At 43.2% G+C, this 19,910-nt stretch overlaps 5 non-coding genes across 5 annotated transcripts; all 5 read left to right on the top strand.

Moving 5' to 3' along the window:
* Positions 1-73, top strand: TRNAR-CCG (transfer RNA arginine (anticodon CCG)). Its single transcript has one exon. It is a non-coding gene; the product is annotated as a tRNA-Arg (tRNA).
* A 6,560-nt stretch (positions 74-6,633) lies between these two features.
* TRNAR-CCG (transfer RNA arginine (anticodon CCG)) lies at positions 6,634-6,706 on the top strand. Its single transcript has one exon. It is a non-coding gene; the product is annotated as a tRNA-Arg (tRNA).
* A 3,250-nt stretch (positions 6,707-9,956) lies between these two features.
* On the top strand, positions 9,957-10,029 carry TRNAW-CCA (transfer RNA tryptophan (anticodon CCA)). Its single transcript has one exon. It is a non-coding gene; the product is annotated as a tRNA-Trp (tRNA).
* Positions 10,030-13,280: 3,251 nt separating this feature from the next.
* On the top strand, positions 13,281-13,353 carry TRNAR-CCG (transfer RNA arginine (anticodon CCG)). Its single transcript has one exon. It is a non-coding gene; the product is annotated as a tRNA-Arg (tRNA).
* A 3,239-nt stretch (positions 13,354-16,592) lies between these two features.
* On the top strand, positions 16,593-16,665 carry TRNAR-CCG (transfer RNA arginine (anticodon CCG)). Its single transcript has one exon. It is a non-coding gene; the product is annotated as a tRNA-Arg (tRNA).
* Positions 16,666-19,910: the final 3,245 nt, after the last annotated feature.

Below are 19,910 nucleotides of genomic sequence, written 5' to 3'. Positions count from 1 at the left end.
GGTCCAGTGGCCTAATGGATAAGGCATCAGCCTCCGAAGCTGGGGATTGTGGGTTCGAATCCCACCTGGGTCATTTGATATTTTCTTTATGGTGGGATGTAGATTAGCATAATGATGAAGGTCAAGTAATTGTCGCCAGAAAGATGAAAGACAATCCTGCCAGACTTAGGCAGCAACATCTTGGTACCTGTGACAAGGACCAAGATTAAATGACAGCATCTACCTGCCCATGGTTCTCTGACGACTTAAGGGCCCTTAAACAGGTCTGGAGGAGACAAGAGAAAAGATGGAGAGAGTCAGATACTGTGACTCTAAAAAGGTCATTTATAAGATATGTCTATCTAGATATAAGACGCTGACTTGCAAGGAGAAATGGTCCTACTTCCCCAACAAAAATTAGGCAAAAGCAAACTCCTCAAAAGAACTGTTTGCGACTATCAAATAACTCACCACCGACAATTCCTCCTTGCCTAAATACTGTAGGCAATCCTTTTATATACTACGTGGTGGAGGCCTTCTGCCTCAAAGTTAAACACATTTACAATAGCTTCTCCTCTCTTACATCTACATCCTCATCAGCTGTGCTATTTCCCATTTAAGCTTATATGGGTTCCTCGCTCAGCCACTTCATACCACCTTATATGTTTGAGCTTACGAAACTGATCGAAACCTCTACATCGGACTCGGCATGCGTCCCTTACCCTCCTAGAGTTGCCATCCATGCAGCCAAGAACATTGGGCCAATACTTGCTGACATTTTCCAACTAACATGCCATTCAGGAGTATTCCTATCAGTCTGGAAGACAGTGTTGGTTCTACAATTAATAAACAAAATCTTCCCTTGATCCACGAGACCCTTGCAGCTATCGACCCATCTCCTGTCTTCCAATTCCGGGCAAGATCATTGTAAAGGAGCTGGACAAACAACTGTGGAGCAAATTCATATTAACAATCTTCTGGATGCCACCCAATTCAGCTTTCGTGCTGAGCACAATAGACTGACTGCCTACATAAAAGTGACTGAGGAAATGAGTTTGTCACTTGATCAGTGAAGCAGATCAGACTTGATCCTGCTTGATCTGTCAGCAGCCTTTGAGACTGTAAATCACAGGTTGCTGATGGATCGCTTGGGTGGGATCAGGGTGACCAGAACAGGTTTGGAGTTTTTAAACTCATTCCTCATTGGTCGCGAGAAATCGGTAAGAGTTTGTGACTTTATCTCTGCTTCTTTCTCTCTTCCCTGTGGAGTCCGCCAGTGGTCCTCGCTCAGCCCTACTCTCTATTTTATATATGTCAACCACTTGGCAGAACTGATTCTATCTCATGGCTTTGCATTGACATCCTATGCCGACGACACGCAAATCTTTGTTTCGCTTGCTATGGAGGACAAGGATGTTGCCGACAGAATCTGTGACTGCATGAAGGCAGCCAGTCTGCGGATGGTGATGAAATGCCTCAGACTCAACTCTAGTGAAACAGAAGTGTTGCTGTTTGGGGCTCAGGTGATGGACTCCATCACTTTAGCCGTTCCTCTTCTCCATTTAGAAAGCTTGCTTCCTTGGATACAAAGGTCAGCTGCATCTCTGCCGATGACCTACTTAAATTCAGTGGTAACCCATCCACACTGCAGAGGGACCTTTCTACAGATTCAGAAGTCATCATATTCTCTCCAAGTAATCCCCTCCCTTATATTCTGAAATCATATTTGACAGTAGCACCTCCCTTGGCATCCAAGGTCACGTTCTTCTCTCTAGAAATTTGAGAGTTGACTGTGTTCTCTCTAGAGATCGGCATCCCTTGGCTTGAGAGCATATGCATGGAGAAATTATTTTTTTTTTAAACTTATTTTATTTCTGTTTACTCATTAAAACATCACTAAATGCAATCATTGATACCGAGCAGCAGAAACTTCACCATTGGTTGTGGAACTACAGCTGGATAGCACAGTGTACGTCTGGACTACAGAGGAATGTAGCAGATAATTAATCAACATTATATTTTGATAGGGATACGAGTTAGGTACATTGTTGCTCTCCAAAACCTCCTTTGTGAGCTACGCCCTCTCTCTAAATTCTTCTGGGAACTTTCATCAGCGCAGTCCATGGGACATCTACGATCCTCTGTCAGTGCTGCTGTGCAAACTTATTATTATGCTTCTGAATTCCTAAATGTTTGTGTTATTCTTTAGTCTCACCAAAATGTCACTTGAGGCGATTTTGCGTAACATTTTTTAAGCAGAGTGCAACTTGCCCGAAGACGTCTCACAATATATCTGAGGGAGAGTGGTTTACAAAGAAAATGTCTTGCAGAAAGACATTTTGTGTTAGTGCTTGTTTCCTGTTGTATTCGGAGAGTCGTTTTCACATGAGGAGTGCGTTTGCTTAAACGATGTCGTGCAAGATTCCAGAAAAAACATTTCTCTCGGACTTTGTCATTTTGTGTAATGCCAAACAAAGATTATGGAATTTAACAAGTTCTGTGTAAGAAAATTGATACACTGTCGCACATCTCTGCTTGTATCAGAATCTCCATCCGAAAAATACAGAGGCTAGCATCAAGCCATCAAAGACCTGAGGATCCTTGAATCCATTGGTCCCAGTTATCAGAGAGCTGAATTCCCTTGAATGCAGAGGCTTCATCCATTCATCAGGGAAATGACTGGCCTTGAGTTTCAGATTCCGTATTCAGAGAGAGGCTACTCCTTGATGCAGATGCCACCATCCTCTTGTAGGGATACTCCTTTTCTCAGTTCAGAGTACACCATCGTCCCTGGATTAACCTGCAATCTGTGAGTTCAAATGTCACCATGCTCACTCCTGAAGAGAGAGTTCTCTTGTTTGACCCTTTCCCTTGAGTGTTTGCTGGTGTTACAGTGCACTCCAGTACGCCAACACCTTCTTTGGGCCAATACAAGAGTGAATTTATAAAACAATAGGGAGTCATGAAATCACACCTAGTTTACAGAGTGTAACTCTTCAAGCCACCCCCTGCATTCTTAAAAGATTATCTATCATTTCGATGTCAGACTCCCCGTGGCTTATTATTCTGGAGGCAGGGCAGACACTCTGTTCTACACAATCTAAAGAAGAAGAAATAACCACAATGGCAGGACCTGAAGTGTTTTGCAATTTCAGTATATCTCCTTTGGTGGCTTCTTACCCCTGCCATGTTTGAAGGACGTCCCATTGGCATAATGACTCTTTGGATGTGGTCAGTGTGCTTTTAAGATGTACCGCTGAATATCCTAATGCTCTCTGCAGGCTGTTTGATAATAGTCCTTTTCTTCAGAAACCATTGTTCTCTTATCCCTCATTTCCATCAGGGCCAGTGGCCTAATGGATAAGGCATCAACCTCCGGAGCTGGGGATTGTGGGTTTGAATCCCACCTGGATCATGTGATTTTTTCTTTATGGTGGGATGTAGATTAGCATAATGATGAAGGTCAAGTAATTTTCTCCAGAAAGATGAAAGACAATCCTGCCAGACTTAGGCAGCAACATATTGGCACCTGTGACAAGGACCAAGATGAAATAACATCATCTACCTGCCCATGGTTCTCTAACGACTTAAGGGCCCTTAAAAAGGTCTGGAGGAGACCAGAGAAAAGATGGAGAGAGTCAGATACTGTGACTCTAAAAAGGTCCTTTATAAGATATGTCTATCTAGATATAAGACGCTAACTTGCAAGGAGAAATGGTCCTACTTTCCCAACAAAAATGAGGCAAAAGCAAACTCCTCAAAAGAACTGTTTGCGACTATCAAATAACTCACCACCGACAATTCCTCCTTCCCTAAATACTGTAGGCAATCCTTTTATATACTACGTGGCGGAGGCCTTCCGCCTAAAAGTTAAACACATTTACAATAGCTTCTCATCTCTTACATCTACATCCTCATCAGCTGTGCTATTTCCCATTTAAGCTTATATGGGTTCCTAACTCATCCACTTCATACCACCTTATATGTTTGAGCTTACGAAACTGATCGAAACCTCTACATCGGACTCGGCATACGTCCCTTACCCCCCTAGAGTTGCCATCCATGCAGCCAAGAACATTGGGCCAATACTTGCTGACATTTTCCAACTAACGTGCCATTCAGGAGTATTCCTATCAGTCTGGAAGACAGTGTTGGTTCTACAATTAATAAACAAAATCTTCCCTCGATCCACGAGACCCTTGCAGCTATCGACTCATCTCCTGTCTTCCACTGCCGGGTAAGATCATTGTAAAGGAGCTGGACAAACAACTGGTGGAGCAAATTCATATTAACAATCTTCTGGATGCCACCCAATTCAGCTTTCGTGCTGAGCACAATAGACTGACTGCCCACATAAAAGTGACTGAGGAAATGAGTTTGTCACTTGATCAGGGAAGCAGATCAGACCTGATCCTGCTTGATCTGTCAGCAGCCTTTGAGACTGTAAATCACAGGTTGCTGATGGATCGCTTGGGTGGGATCAGGGTGACCAGAACAGGTTTGGAGTTTTTAAACTCATTCCTCATTGGTCGCGAGAAATCGGTAAGAGTTTGTGACTTTATCTCTGCTTCTTTCTCTCTTCCCTGTGGAGTCCGCCAGTGGTCCTCGCTCAGCCCTACTCTCTATTTTATATATGTCAACCCCTTGGCAGAACTGATTCGATCTCATGGCTTTGCATTGACATCCTATGCCGACGACACGCAAATCATTGTTTCGCTTGCTATGGAGGACAAGGATGTTGCCGACAGAATCTGTGACTGCATGAAGGCAGTCAGTCTGCGGATGGTTATGAAATGCCTCAGACTCAACTCTAGTAAGACAGAAGTGTTGCTGTTTGGGGCTCAGGTGATGGACTCCATCACTTTAGCCATTCCTCCTCTCCATTTAGAAAGCTTGCTTCCTTGGATACATAGGTCAGCTGCATCTCTGCCGAAGACCTACTTAAATTCAGTGGTAACCCATCCACACTGCAGAGAGACCTTTCTACAGATTCAGAAGTCATCATATTCTCTCCAAGTAATCCCCCCCGTTATATTCTGACATCATATTTGACAGTAGCACCTTCCCTTGGCATCCAAGGTCACGTTCTTCTCTCTAGAAATTTGAGAGTTGACTGTGTTCTCTCTAGAGAACGGCATCCCTTGACTTGAGAGCATATGCATGGAGAAATTATTTTTTTTAAAACTTATTTTATTTCTGTTTACTCATTAAAACATCACTAAATGCAATCATTGATACCGAGCAGCAGAAACTTCACCATTGGTTGTGGAACTACAGCTGGATAGCACAGTGTAAGACTGGACTACAGAGGAATGTAGCAGATAATTAATCAACATCATATTTTGATAGGGATACGAGTTAGGTACATTGTTGCTCTCCAAAACCTCCTTTGTGAGCTACGCCCTCTCTCTAAATTCTTCTGGGAACTTTCATCAGCGCAGTCCATGGGACGTCTATGATCCTCTGTCAATGCTGCTGGGCAAACTTTTTATTATGCTTCTGAATTCCTACATTTTTGTGTTATTCTTTAGTCTCACCAAAATGTCACTTGAGGCGATTTTGCGTAACATTTTTTAAGCAGAGTGCAACTTGCCCGAAGACGTCTCACAATATATCTGAGGGAGAGTGATTTACAAAGAAAATGTCTTGCAGAAAGACATTTTGTGTTAGTGCTTGTTTCCTGTTGTATTTGGAGAGTCGTTTTCACATGAGGGGTGCGTTTGCTTAAACAATGTCGTGCAAGATCCCAGAAAAAACATTTCTCTCCGACTTTGTCGTATTGTGTAATGCCAAACAATGTTTATGGAATTTAACAAGTTCTGTGTAAGAAAATTGATACACTGTTGCACATCTCTGCTTGTATCGTAATCTCCATCTGCAGAATACAGAGGCTAGCATCAAGCCATCAAAGACCTGAGGATCCTTGAATCCATTGGTCCCAGTTATCAGAGAGCTGAATTCCCTTGAATCCAGAGGCTTCATCCATTCATCAGGGAAATGACTGGCCTTGAGTTTCAGATTCCGTATTCAGAGAGAGGCTACTCCTTGATGCAGAGGCCACCATCCTCCTGTAGGGATACTCCTTCTTTCAGTTTAGAGTACACCATCTTCCCTGGATTAACCTGCAATCTGTGAGTTCAAATGTCACCATCCTCACTCCTGAAGAGAGAGTTCTCTTGCTTGACCCTGTTTACTGGTGTTACAGTGCACCCCAGTACGCCAACAACTTCTTTGCGCCATTTTAAGAGTGAATTCATAAAACAATAGGGAGTCATGAAATCACACCTAGTTTACAGAGTGTAACTCTTCCTGCCACCCCCTGCATTCTTAAAAGATTATCTATCATTTCGATGTCAGACTCCCCATGGCTTATTATTCTGGAGGCAGGGCAGACACTCTGTTCTACACAATCTAAAGAAGAAGAAATAACCACAATGGCAGGACCTGAAGTGTTTTGCAATTTCAGTATATCTCCTTTGGTGGCTTCTTACCCCTGCCATGTTTGAAGGACGTCCCATTGGCATAATGACTCTTTGGATGTGGTCAGTGTGCTTTTAAGATGTACCGCTGAATATCCTATTGCTCTCTGCAGGCTGTTTGATAATAGTCCTTTTCTTCAGAGACCATTGTTCTCTTATCCCTCATTTCCATCAGGGTCCAGTGGCCTAATGGATAAGGCATCAGCCTCCGAAGCTGGGGATTGTGGGTTTGAATCCCACCTGGGTCATGTGATATTTTCTTTATGGTGGGATGTAGATTAGCATAATGATGAAGGTCAAGTAATTGTCGCCAGAAAGATGAAAGACAATCCTGCCAGACTTAGGCAGCAACATCTTGGCACCTGTGACAAGGACCAAGATGAAATGACATCATCTACCTGCCTATGGTTCTCTGACGACTTAAGGGCCCGTAAACAGGTCTGGAGGAGACAAGAGAAAAGATGGAGAGAGTCAGATACTGTGACTCTAAAAAGGTAATTTATAAGATATGTATATCTAGATATAAGACGCTGACGTGCAAGGAGAAATGGTCCTACTTCCCCAACAAAAATGAGGCAAAAGCAAACTCCTCAAAAGAACTGTTTGCGACTATCAAATAACTCACCACCGACAATTCCTCCTTGCCTAAATACTGTAGGCAATCCTTTTATATACTACGTGGCGGAGGCCTTCTGCCTAAAAGTTAAACACATTTACAATAGGTTCTCCTCTCTTACATCTACATCCTCATCAGCTGTGCTATTTCAGATTTAAGCTTATATGGGTTCCTCGCTCATCCACTTCATACCACCTTATATGTTTGAGCTTACGAAACTGATCGAAATCTCTACATCGGACTCGGCATGCGTCCCTTACCCTCCTAGAGTTGCCATCCATGCAGCCAAGAACATTGGGCCAATACTTGCTGACATTTTCCAACTAACATGCCATTCAGGAGTATTCCTATCAGTCTGGAAGACCGTGTTGGTTCTACAATCAATAAACAAAATCTTCCCTTGATCCACGAGACCCTTACAGCTATCGACCCATCTAATGTCTTCCACTGCCGGGTAAGATCATTGGAAAGGAGCTGGACAAACAACTGGTGGAGCAAATTCATATTAACAATCTTCTGGATGCCACCCAATTCAGCTTTCGTGCTGAGCACAATAGACAAACTGCCCACATAAAAGTGACTGAGTAAATGAGTTTGTCACTTGATCAGGGAAGCAGATCAGACTTGATCCTGCTTGATCTGTCAGCAGCCTTTGAGACTGTAAATCACAGGTTGCTGATGGAACGCTTGGGTGGGATCAGGGTGACCAGAACAGGTTTGGAGTTTTTAAACTCATTCCTCATTGGTCGTGAGAAATCGGTAAGAGTTTGTGACTTTATCTCTGCATCTTTCTCTCTTCCCTGTGGAGTCCGCCAGTGGTCCTTGCTCAGCCCTACTCTCTATTTTATATATGTCAACCCTTTGGCAGAACTGATTCGATCTCATGGCTATGCATTGACATCCTATGCCGACGACACGCAAATCATTGTTTCGCTTGCTATGGAGGACAAGGATGTTGCCGACAGAATCTGTGACTGCGTGAAGGCAGTCAGTCTGCGGATGGTTATGAAATGCCTCAGACTCAACTCTAGTGAAACAGAAGTGTTGCTGTCTGGGGCTCAGGTGATGGACTCCATCACTTTAGCCGTTCCTCTTCTCCATTTAGAAAGCTTGCTTCCTTGGATACAAAGGTCAGCAGCATCTCTGCCGATGACCTACTTAAATTCAGTGGTAACCCATACACACTGCAGAGGGACATTTCTACAGATCCAGAAGTCATCATATTCTCTCCAAGTAATCCCCTCCCTTATATTCTGAAATCATATTTGACAGTAGCACCTCCCTTGGCATCCAAGGTCACGTTCTTCTCTCTAGAAATTTGAGAGTTGACTGTGTTCTCTCTAGAGATCGGCATCCCTTGGCTTGAGAGCATATGCATGGAGAAATTATTATTTTTTTTAACTTATTTTATTTCTGTTTACTCATTAAAACATCACTAAGTGCAATCATTGATACCGAGCAGCAGAAACTTCACCATTGGTTGTGGAACTACAGCTGGATAGCACAGTGTTAGTCTGGACTACAGAGGAATGTAGCAGATAATTAATCAACATTATATTTTGATAGGGATACGAGTTAGGTACATTGTTGCTCTCCAAAACCTCCTTTGTGAGCTACGCCCTCTCTCTAAATTCTTCTGGGAACTTTCATCAGCGCAGTCCATGGGACATCTACGATCCTCTGTCAGTGCTGCTGGGCAAACTTATTATTATGCTTCTGAATTCCTACATGTTTGTTTTATTCTTTAGTCTCACCAAAATGTCACTTGAGGCGATTTTGCGTAACATTTTTTAAGCAGAGTGCAACTTGCCTGAAGACGTCTCACAACATATCTGAGTGAGAGTGGTTTACAAAGAAAATGTCTTGCAGAAAGACATTTTGTGTTAGTGCTTGTTTCCTGTTGTATTCGGAGAGTCGTTTTCACATGAGGGGTGCGTTTGCTTAAATGATGTCGTGCAAGATCCCAGAAAAAACATTTCTCTCGGACTTTGTCATTTTGTGTAATGCCAAACAAAGTTTATGGAATTTAACAAGTTCTGTGTAAGAAAATTGATACACTGTCGCACATCTCTGCTTGTATCAGAATCTCCATCCGAAAAATACAGAGGCTAGCATCAAGCCATCAAAGACCTGAGGATCCTTGAATCCATTGGTCCCAGTTTTCAGAGAGCTGAATTCCCTTGAATCCAGAGGCTTCATCCATTCATCAGGGAAATGACTGGCCTTGAGTTTCAGATTCCGTATTCAGAGAGAGGCTACTCCTTGATGCAGAGGCCACCATCCTTCTGTAGGGAGACTCCTTCTCTCAGTTCAGAGTACACCATCGTCCCTGGATTAACCTGCAATCTGTGAGTTCAAATGTCACCATGCTCACTCCTGAAGAGGGAGTTCTCTTGCTTGACCCTTTCCCTTGAGTGTTTGCTGGTGTTACAGTGCACCCCAGTACGCCAACACCTTCTTTGCGCCAATACAAGAGTGAATTCATAAAACAATAGGGAGTCATGAAATCACACCTAGTTTACAGGGTGCACCTCTTCCTGCCGCCCCCTGCATTCTTGAAAGATTATCTATCATTTCGATGTCAGAGTCCCCATGGCTTATTATTCTGGAGGCAGGGCAGACACTCTGTTCTACACAATCTAAAGAAGAAGAAATAACCACAATGGCAGGACCTGAAGTGTTTTGCAATTTCAGTATATCTCCTTTGGTGGCTTCTTACCCCTGCCATGTTTGAAGGACGTCCCATTGGCATAATGACTCTTTGGATGTGGTCAGTGTGCTTTTAAGATGTCCCGCTGAATATCCTTATGCTCTCTGCAGGCTGTTTGATAATAGTTCTTTTCTTCAGAAACCATTGTTCTCTTATCCCTTATTCCCATCAGGGCCCAGTGGACTAATGGATAAGGCATCAGCCTCCAGAGCTGGGGATTGTGGGTTCAAATCCCACCTGGGTCATGTGATATTTTCTTTATGGTGAGATGTAGATTAGCATAATGATGAAGGTCATGTAATTGTCTCCAGAAAGATGAAAGACAATCCTGCCAGACTTAGGCAGCAACATCTTGGCACCTGTGACAAGGACCAAGATGAAATAACATAATCTACCTGCCCATGGTTCTCTGACGACTTAAGGGCCCTTAAACAGGTCTGGAGGAGACAAGAGAAAAGATGGAGAGAGTCAGATACTGTGACTCTAAAAAGGTCCTTTTTAAGATATGTCTATCTAGATATGAGACGCTGACTTGCAAGGAGAAATGGTCCTACTTCCCCAACAAAAATGAGGGAAAAGCAAACTCCTCAAAAGAACTGTTTGCGACTATCAAATAACTCACCACCGACAATTCCTCCTTGCCTAAATACTGTAGGCAATCCTTTTATATACTACGTGGCGGAGGCCTTCTGCCTAAAAGTTAAACACATTTACAATAGCTTCTCCTCTCTTACATCTACATCCTCATCAGCTGTGCTATTTCCCATTTAAGCTTATATGGGTTCCTCGCTCAGCCACTTCATACCACCTTATATGTTTGAGCTTACGACACCGATCGAAACCTCTACATCGGACTCGGCATGCGTCCCTTACCCTCCTAGAGTTGCCATCCATGCAGTCAACAACATTGGGCCAATACTTGCTGACATTTTCCAACTAACGTGCCATTCAGGAGTATTCCTATCAGTCTGGAAGACAGTGTTGGTTCTACAATTAATAAACAAAATCTTCCCTCGATCCACGAGACCCTTGCAGCTATCGACCAATCTCCTGTCTTCCACTGCCGGGCAAGATCATTGTAAAGGAGCTGGACAAACAACTGGTGGAGCAAATTCATATTAACAATCTTCTGGATGCCACCCAATTCAGCTTTCGTGCTGAGCACAATAGACTGACTGACCACATAATAGTGACTGAGGAAATGAGTTTGTCACTTGATCAGGGAAGCAGATCAGACCTGATCCTGCTTGATCTGTCAGCAGCCTTTGAGACTGTAAATCACAAGGTGCTGATGGATCGCTTGGGTGGGATCAGGGTGACCAGAACAGGTTTGGAGTTTTTAAACTCATTCCTCATTGGTCGCGAGAATTCGGTAAGAGTTTGTGACTTTATCTCTGCTTCTTTCTCTCTTCCCTGTGGAGTCCGCCAGTGGTCCTCGCTCAGCCCTACTCTCTATTTTATATATGTCAATCCCTTGGCAGAACTGATTCGATCTCATGGCTTTGCATTGACATCCTATGCCGACGACACGCAAATCATTGTTTCGCTTGCTATGGAGGACAAGGATGTTGCCGACAGAATCAGTGACTGCATGAAGGCAGTCAGTCTGCGGATGGTTATGAAATGCCTCAGACTCAACTCTAGTGAAACAGAAGTGTTGCTGTTTGGGGCTCAGGTGATGGACTCCATCACTTTAGCCGTTCCTCTATTCCATTTAGAAAGCTTGCCTCCTTGGATACAAAGGTCAGCTGCATCTCTGCCGATTACATACTTAAATTCAGTGGTAACCCATCCACACTGCAGAGAGACCTTTCTACAGATTCAGAAGTCATCATATTCTCTCTAAGTAATCCCCTCACTTATATTCTGAGATCATATTTGACAGTAGCACCTTCCCTTTGCATCCAAGGTCACGTTCTTCTCTCTAGAAATTTGAGAGTTGACTGTGTTCTCTCTAGAGGTCGGCATCCCTTGGCTTGAGAGCATATGCATGGAGAAATTATTATTTTTGTAAACTTATTTTATTTCTGTTTACTCATTAAAACATCGCTAAATGCAATCATTGATACCGAGCAGCAGAAACTTCACCATTGGTTGTGGAACTACAGCTGGATAGCACAGTGTTAGTCTGGACTACAGAGGAATGTAGCAGATAATTAATCAACATTATATTTTGATAGGGATACGAGTTAGGTACATTGTTGCTCTCCAAAACCTCCTTTGTGAGCTACGCCCTCTCTCTAAATTCTTCTGGGAACTTTCATCAGCGCAGTCCATGGGTCATCTACGATCCTCTGTCAGTGCTGCTGGGCAAACTTATTATTATGCTTCTGAATTCCTACATGTTTGTGTTATTCTTTAGTCTCACCAAAATGTCACTTGAGGCGATTTTGCGTAACATTTTTTAAGCAGAGTGCAACTTGCCTGAAGACGTCTCACAACATATCTGAGTGAGAGTGGTTTACAAAGAAAATGTCTTGCAGAAAGACATTTTGTGTTAGTGCTTGTTTCCTGTTGTATTCGGAGAGTCGTTTTCACATGAGGGGTGCGTTTGCTTAAATGATGTCGTGCAAGATCCCAGAAAAAACATTTCTCACGGACTTTGTCATTTTGTGTAATGCCAAACAAAGTTTATGGAATTTAACAAGTTCTGTGTAAGAAAATTGATACACTGTCGCACATCTCTGCTTGTATCAGAATCTCCATCCGAAAAATACAGAGGCTAGCATCAAGCCATCAAAGACCTGAGGATCCTTGAATCCATTGGTCCCAGTTTTCAGAGAGCTGAATTCCCTTGAATCCAGAGGCTTCATCCATTCATCAGGGAAATGACTGGCCTTGAGTTTCAGATTCCGTATTCAGAGAGAGGCTACTTCTTGATGCAGAGGCCACCACCCTCTTGTAGGGATACTCCTTCTCTCAGTTCAGAGTACACCATTGTCCCTGGATTAACCTGCAATCTGTGAGTTCAAATGTCACCATCCTCACTCCTGAAGAGAGAGTTCTCTTGCTTGACCCTTTCCCTTGAGTGTTTACTGGTGTTACAGTGCACCCCAGTACGCCAACACATTCTTTGCGCCATTTTAAGAGTGAATTCATAAAACAATAGGGAGTCATGAAATCACACCTAGTTTACAGGGTGCACCTCTTCCTGCCGCCCCCTGCATTCTTGAAAGATTATCTATCATTTCGATGTCAGACTCCCAATGGCTTATTATTCTGGAGGCAGGGCAGGCACTCTGTTCTACACAATCTAAAGAAGAAGAAATAACTACAATGGCAGGACCTGAAGTGTTTTGCAATTTCAGTATATCTCCTTTGGTGGCTTCTTACCCCTGCCATGTTTGAAGGACGTCCCATTGGCATAATGACTCTTTGGATGTGGTCAGTGTGCTTTTAAGATGTCCCGCTGAATATCCTAATGCTCTCTGCAGGCTGTTTGATAATAGTCCTTTTCTTCAGAAACCATTGTTCTCTTATCCCTTATTCCCATCAGGGCCCAGTGGCCTAATGGATAAGGCATCAGCCTCCGGAGCTGGGGATAGTGGGTTCGAATCCCACCTGGGTCATGTGATATTTTCTTTATGGTGAGATGTAGATTAGTATAATGATGAAGGTCATGTAATTGTCTCCAGAAAGATGAAAGACAATCCTGCCAGACTTAGGCAGCAACATCTTGGCACCTGTGACAAGGACCAAGATGAAATAACATCATCTACCTGCCCATGGTTCTCTGACGACTTAAGGGCCGTCAAACAGGTCTGGAGGAGACAAGAGAAAGGATGGAGAGAGTCAGATACTGTGACTCTACAAAGGTCATTTATAAGATATGTCTATCTAGATATAAGACGCTGACTTGCAAAGAGAAATGGTCCTACTTCCCCAACAAAAATGAGGCAAAAGCAAGCTCCTCAAAAGAACTGTTTGCGACTATCAAATAACTCACCACCGACAATTCCTCCTTGCCTAAATACTGTAGGCAATCCTTTTATATACTACGTGGCGGAGGCCTTCTGCCTAAAAGTTAAACACATTTACAATAGCTTCTCCTCTCTTACATCTACATCCTCATCAGCTGTGCTATTTCCCATTTAAGCTTATATGGGTTCCTCGCTCAGCCACTTCATACCACCTTATATGTTTGAGCTTATGAAACTGATCGAAACCTCTACATCGGACTCGGCATGCGTCCCTTACCCTCCTAGAGTTGCCATGCATGCAGCCAAGAACATTGGGCCAATACTTGCTGACATTTTCCAACTAACGTGCCATTCAGGAGTATTCCTATCAGTCTGGAAGACAGTGTTGGTTCTACAATTAATAAACAAAATCTTCCCTCGATCCACGAGACCCTTGCAGCTATCGACCCATCTCCTGTCTTCCACTGCCGTGCAAGATCATTGAAAAGGAGCTGGACAAACAACTGGTGGAGCAAATTCATATTAACAATCTTCTGGATGCCACCCAATTCAGCTTTCGTGCTGAGCACAATAGACTGACTGCCCACATAAAAGTGACTGAGGAAATGAGTTTGTCACTTGATCAGGGAAGCAGATCAGACCTGATCCTGCTTGATCTGTCAGCAGCCTTTGAGACTGTAAATCACAGGTTGCTGATGGATCGCTTGGGTGGGATCAGGGTGACCAGAACAGGTTTGGAGTTTTTAAACTCATTCCTCATTGGTTGCGAGAAATCGGTAAGAGTTTGTGACTTCTTTCTCTCTTCCCTGTGGAGTCCGCCAGTGGTCCTCGCTCAGCCCTACTCTCTATTTTATATATGTCAATCCCTTGGCAGAACTGATTCGATCTCATGGCTTTGCATTGACATCCTATGCCGACGACACGCAAATCATTGTTTCGCTTGCTATGGAGGACAAGGATGTTGCCGACAGAATCAGTGACTGCATGAAGGCAGTCATTCTGCGGATGGTTATGAAATGCCTCAGACTCAACTCTAGTGAAACAGAAGTGTTGCTGTTTGGGGCTCAGGTGATGGACTCCATCACTTTAGCCGTTCCTCTTCTCCATTTAGAAAGCTTGCTTCCTTGGATACAAAGGTCAGCTGCATCTCTGCCGATGACCTACTTAAATTCAGTGGTAACCCATCCACACTGCAGAGGGACCTTTCTACAGATTCAGAAGTCATCATATTCTCTCCAAGTAATCCCCTCCCTTATATTCTGAAATCATATTTGACAGTAGCACCTCCCTTGGCATCCAAGGTCACGTTCTTCTCTCTAGAAATTTGAGAGTTGACTGTGTTCTCTCTAGAGATCGGCATCCCTTGGCTTGAGAGCATATGCATGGAGAAATTATTATTTTTGTAAACTTATTTTATTTCTGTTTACTCATTAAAACATCACTAAATGCAATCATTGATACCGAGCAGCAGAAACTTCACCATTGGTTGTGGAACTACAGCTGGATAGCACAGTGTTAGTCTGGACTACAGAGGAATGTAGCAGATAATTAATCAACATTATATTTTGATAGGGATACGAGTTAGGTACATTGTTGCTCTCCAAAACCTCCTTTGTGAGCTACGCCCTCTCTCTAAATTCTTCTGGGAACTTTCATCAGCGCAGTCCATGGGTCATCTACGATCCTCTGTCAGTGCTGCTGGGCAAACTTATTATTATGCTTCTGAATTCCTACATGTTTGTGTGATTCTTTAGTCTCACCAAAATGTCACTTGAGGCGATTTTGCGTAACATTTTTTAAGTAGAGTGCAACTTGCCTGAAGACGTCTCACAACATATCTGAGTGAGAGTGGTTTACAAAGAAAATGTCTTGCAGAAAGACATTTTGTGTTAGTGCTTGTTTCCTGTTGTATTCGGAGAGTCGTTTTCACATGAGGGGTGCGTTTGCTTAAATGATGTCGTGCAAGATCCCAGAAAAAACATTTCTCTCGGACTTTGTCATTTTGTGTAATGCCAAACAAAGTTTATGGAATTTAACAAGTTCTGTGTAAGAAAATTGATACACTGTCGCACATCTCTGCTTGTATCAGAATCTCCATCCGAAAAATACAGAGGCTAGCATCAAGCCATCAAAGAACTGAGGATCCTTGAATCCATTGGTCCCAGTTTTCAGAGAGCTGAATTCCCTTGAATCCAGAGGCTTCATCCATTCATCAGGGAAATGACTGGCCTTGAGTTTCAGATTACGTATTCAGAGAGAGGCTACTTCTTGATGCAGAGGCCACCATCCTCTTGTAGGGATACTCCTTCTCTCAGTTCAGAGTACACCATCGTCCCTGGATTAACCTGCAATCTGTGAGTTCAAATGTCACCATGCTCACTCCTGAAGAGTGAGTTCTCTTGCTTGACCCTTTCCCTTGAGTGTTTGTTGGTGTTACAGTGCACCCCAGTACGCAAACACCTTCTTTGGGCCAATACAAGAGTGAATTTATAAAACAATAGGGAGTCATGAAATCACACCTAGTTTACAGAGTGTAACTCTTCCTGCCACCCCCTGCATTCTTAAAAGATTATCTATCATTTCGATGTCAGACTCCCCATGGCTTATTATTCTGGAGGCAGGGCAGACACTCTGTTCTACACAATCTAAAGAAGAAGAAATAACCACAATGGCAGGACCTGAAGTGTTTTGCAATTTCAGCATATCTCCTTTGGTGGCTTCTTACCCCTGCCATGTTTGAAGGACGTCCCATTGGCATAATGACTCTTTGGATGTGGTCAGTGTGCTTTTAAGATGTACCGCTGAATATCCTAATGCTCTCTGCAGGCTGTTTGATAATAGTCCTTTTCTTCAGAAACCATTGTTCTCTTATCCCTCATTTTCGTCAGGGCCCAGTGGCCTAATGGATAAGGCATCAGCCTCCGGAGCTGGGGATTGTGGGTTCGAATCCCACCTGGGTTGTGTGATATTTTCTTTATGGTGAGATGTAGATTAGCATAATGATGAAGGTCATGTAATTGTCTCCAGAAAGATGAAAGACAATCCTGCCAGACTTAAGCAGATCTTGGCACTTGTGACAAGGACCAAGATGAAATGACATCATCTTCCTGCCCATGGTTCTCTGACGACTTAAGGGCCCTTAAACAGGTCTGGAGGAGACAAGAGAAAAGATGGAGAGAGTCAGATACTGTGACTCTAAAAAGGTCCTTTATAAGATATGTCTATCTAGATATAAGGCGCTGACTTGCAAGGAGAAATGGTCCTACTTCCCCAACAAAAATGAGGGAAAAGCAAACTCCTCAAAAGAACTGTTTGCGACTATCAAATAACTCACCACCGACAATTCCTCCTTGCCTAAATACTGTAGGCAATCCTTTTATATACTACGTGGCGGAGGCCTTCTGCCTAAAAGTTAAACACATTTACAATAGCTTCTCCTCTCTTACATCTACATCCTCATCAGCTGTGCTATTTCCCATTTAAGCTTATATGGGTTCCTCGCTCAGCCACTTCATACCACCTTATATGTTTGAGCTTACGACACCGATCGAAACCTCTACATCGGACTCGGCATGCGTCCCTTACCCTCCTAGAGTTGCCATCCATGCAGCCAACAACATTGGGCCAATACTTGCTGACATTTTCCAACTAACGTGCCATTCAGGAGTATTCCTATCAGTCTGGAAGACAGTGTTGGTTCTACAATTAATAAACAAAATCTTCCCTCGATCCACGAGACCCTTGCAGCTATCGACCAATCTCCTGTCTTCCACTGCCGGGCAAGATCATTGTAAAGGAGCTGGACAAACAACTGGTGGAGCAAATTCATATTAACAATCTTCTGGATGCCACCCAATTCAGCTTTCGTGCTGAGCACAATAGACTGACTGACCACATAATAGTGACTGAGGAAATGAGTTTGTCACTTGATCAGGGAAGCAGATCAGACCTGATCCTGCTTGATCTGTCAGCAGCCTTTTAGACTGTAAATCACAAGGTGCTGATGGATCACTTGGGTGGGATCAGGGTGACCAGAACAGGTTTGGAGTTTTTAAACTCATTCCTCATTGGTCGTGAGAATTCGGTAAGAGTTTGTGACTTTATCTCTGCTTCTTTCTCTCTTCCCTGTGGAGTCCGCCAGTGGTCCTCGCTCAGCCCTACTCTCTATTTTATGTATGTCAACCCCTTGGCAGAACTGATTCGATCTCATGGCTTTGCATTGACATCCTATGCCGACGACACGCAAATCATTGTTTCGCTTGCTATGGAGGACAAGGATGTTGCCGACAGAATCTGTTACTGCATGAAGGCAGTCAGTCTGCGGATGGTTATGAAATGCCTCAGACTCAACTCTAGTGAAACAGAAGTGTTGCTGTTTGGGGCTCAGGTGACGGACTCCATCACTTTAGCCATTCCTCTTCTCCATTTAGAAAGCTTGCTTCCTTGGATACAAAGGTCAGCTGCATCTCTGCCGATGACCTACTTAAATTCAGTGGTAACCCATCCACACTGCAGAGAGACCTTTCTACAAATTCAGAAGTCATCATATTCTGTCCAAGTAATCCCCTCCCTTATATTCTGACATCATATTTGACAGTAGTACCTCCCTTGGCATCCAAGGTCACGTTCTTCTCTCTAGAAATTTGAGAGTTGACTGTGTTCTCTCTAGAGATCGGCATCCCTTGGCTTGAGAGCATATGCATGGAGAAATTATTTTTTTTTTAACTTATTTTATTTCTGTTTACTCATTAAAACATCACTAAATGCAATCATTGATACCGAGCAGCAGAAACTTCACCATTGGTTGTGGAACTACAGCTGGATAGCACAGTGTAAGTCTGGACTACAGAGGAATGTAGCAGATAATTAATCAACATCATATTTTGATAGGGATACGAGTTAGGTACATTGCTGCTCTTCAAAACCTCCTTTGTGAGCTACGCCCTCTCTCTAAATTCTTCTGGGAACTTTCATCAGCGCAGTCCATGGGACGTCTACGATCCTCTGTCAGTGCTGCTGGGCAAACTTTTTATTATGCTTCTGAATTCCTACATTTTTGTGTTATTCTTTAGTCTCACCAAAATGTCACTTGAGGCGATTTTGCGTAACATTTTTTAAGCAGAGTGCAACTTGCCCGAAGACGTCTCACAATATATCTGAGGGAGAGTGGTTTACAAAGAAAATGTCTTACAGAAAGACATTTTGTGTTAGTGCTTGTTTCCTGTTGTATTTGGAGAGTCGTTTTCACATGAGGGGTGCGTTTGCTTAAACGATGTCGTGCAAGATCCCAGAAAAAACATTTCTCTCCGACTTTGTCATTTTGTGTAATGCCAAACAATGTTTATGGAATTTAACAAGTTCTGTGTAAGAAAATTGATACACTGTTGCACATCTCTGCTTGTATCGTAATCTCCATCTGCAGAATACAGAGGTTAGCATCAAGCCATCAAAGACCTGAGGATCCTTGAATCCATTGGTCCCAGTTATCAGAGAGCTGAATTCGCTTGAATCCAGAGGCTTCATCCATTCATCAGGGAAATGACTGGCCTTGAGTTTCAGATTCCATATTCAGAGAGAGGCTACTCCTTGATGCAGAGGCCACCATCCTCCTGTAGGGATACTCCTTCTTTCAGTTAAGAGTACACCATCTTCCCTGGATTAACCTGCAATCTGTGAGTTCAAATGTCACCATCCTCACTCCTGAAGAGAGAGTTCTCTTGCTTGACCCTTTCCCTTGAGTGTTTACTGGTGTTACAGTGCACCCCAGTACGCCAACACCTTCTTTGCGCCATTTTAAGAGTGAATTCATAAAACAATAGGGAGTCATGAAATCACACCTAGTTTACAGGGTGCACCTCTTCCTGCCACCCCCTGCATTCTTGAAAGATTATTTATCATTTCGATGTCAGACTCCCAATGGCTTATTATTCTGGAGGCAGGGCAGACACTCTGTTCTACACAATCTAAAGAAGAAGAAATAACTACAATGGCAGGACCTGAAGTGTTTTGCAATTTCAGTATATCTCCTTTGGTGGCTTCTTACCCCTGCCATGTTTGAAGGACGTCCCATTGGCATAATGACTCTTTGGATGTGGTCAGTGTGCTTTTAAGATGTCCCGCTGAATATCCTAATGCTCTCTGCAGGCTGTTTGATAATAGTCCTTTTCTTCAGAAACCATTGCTCTCCTATCCCTTATTCCCATCAG

The sequence above is a fragment of the Triturus cristatus genome, chromosome 1_2 (genome assembly GCF_964204655.1).
Source record: "Triturus cristatus chromosome 1_2, aTriCri1.1, whole genome shotgun sequence".
Classification (NCBI taxonomy): domain Eukaryota; kingdom Metazoa; phylum Chordata; class Amphibia; order Caudata; family Salamandridae; genus Triturus; species Triturus cristatus.
This window is presented reverse-complemented; position numbering and strand designations above follow the sequence as displayed.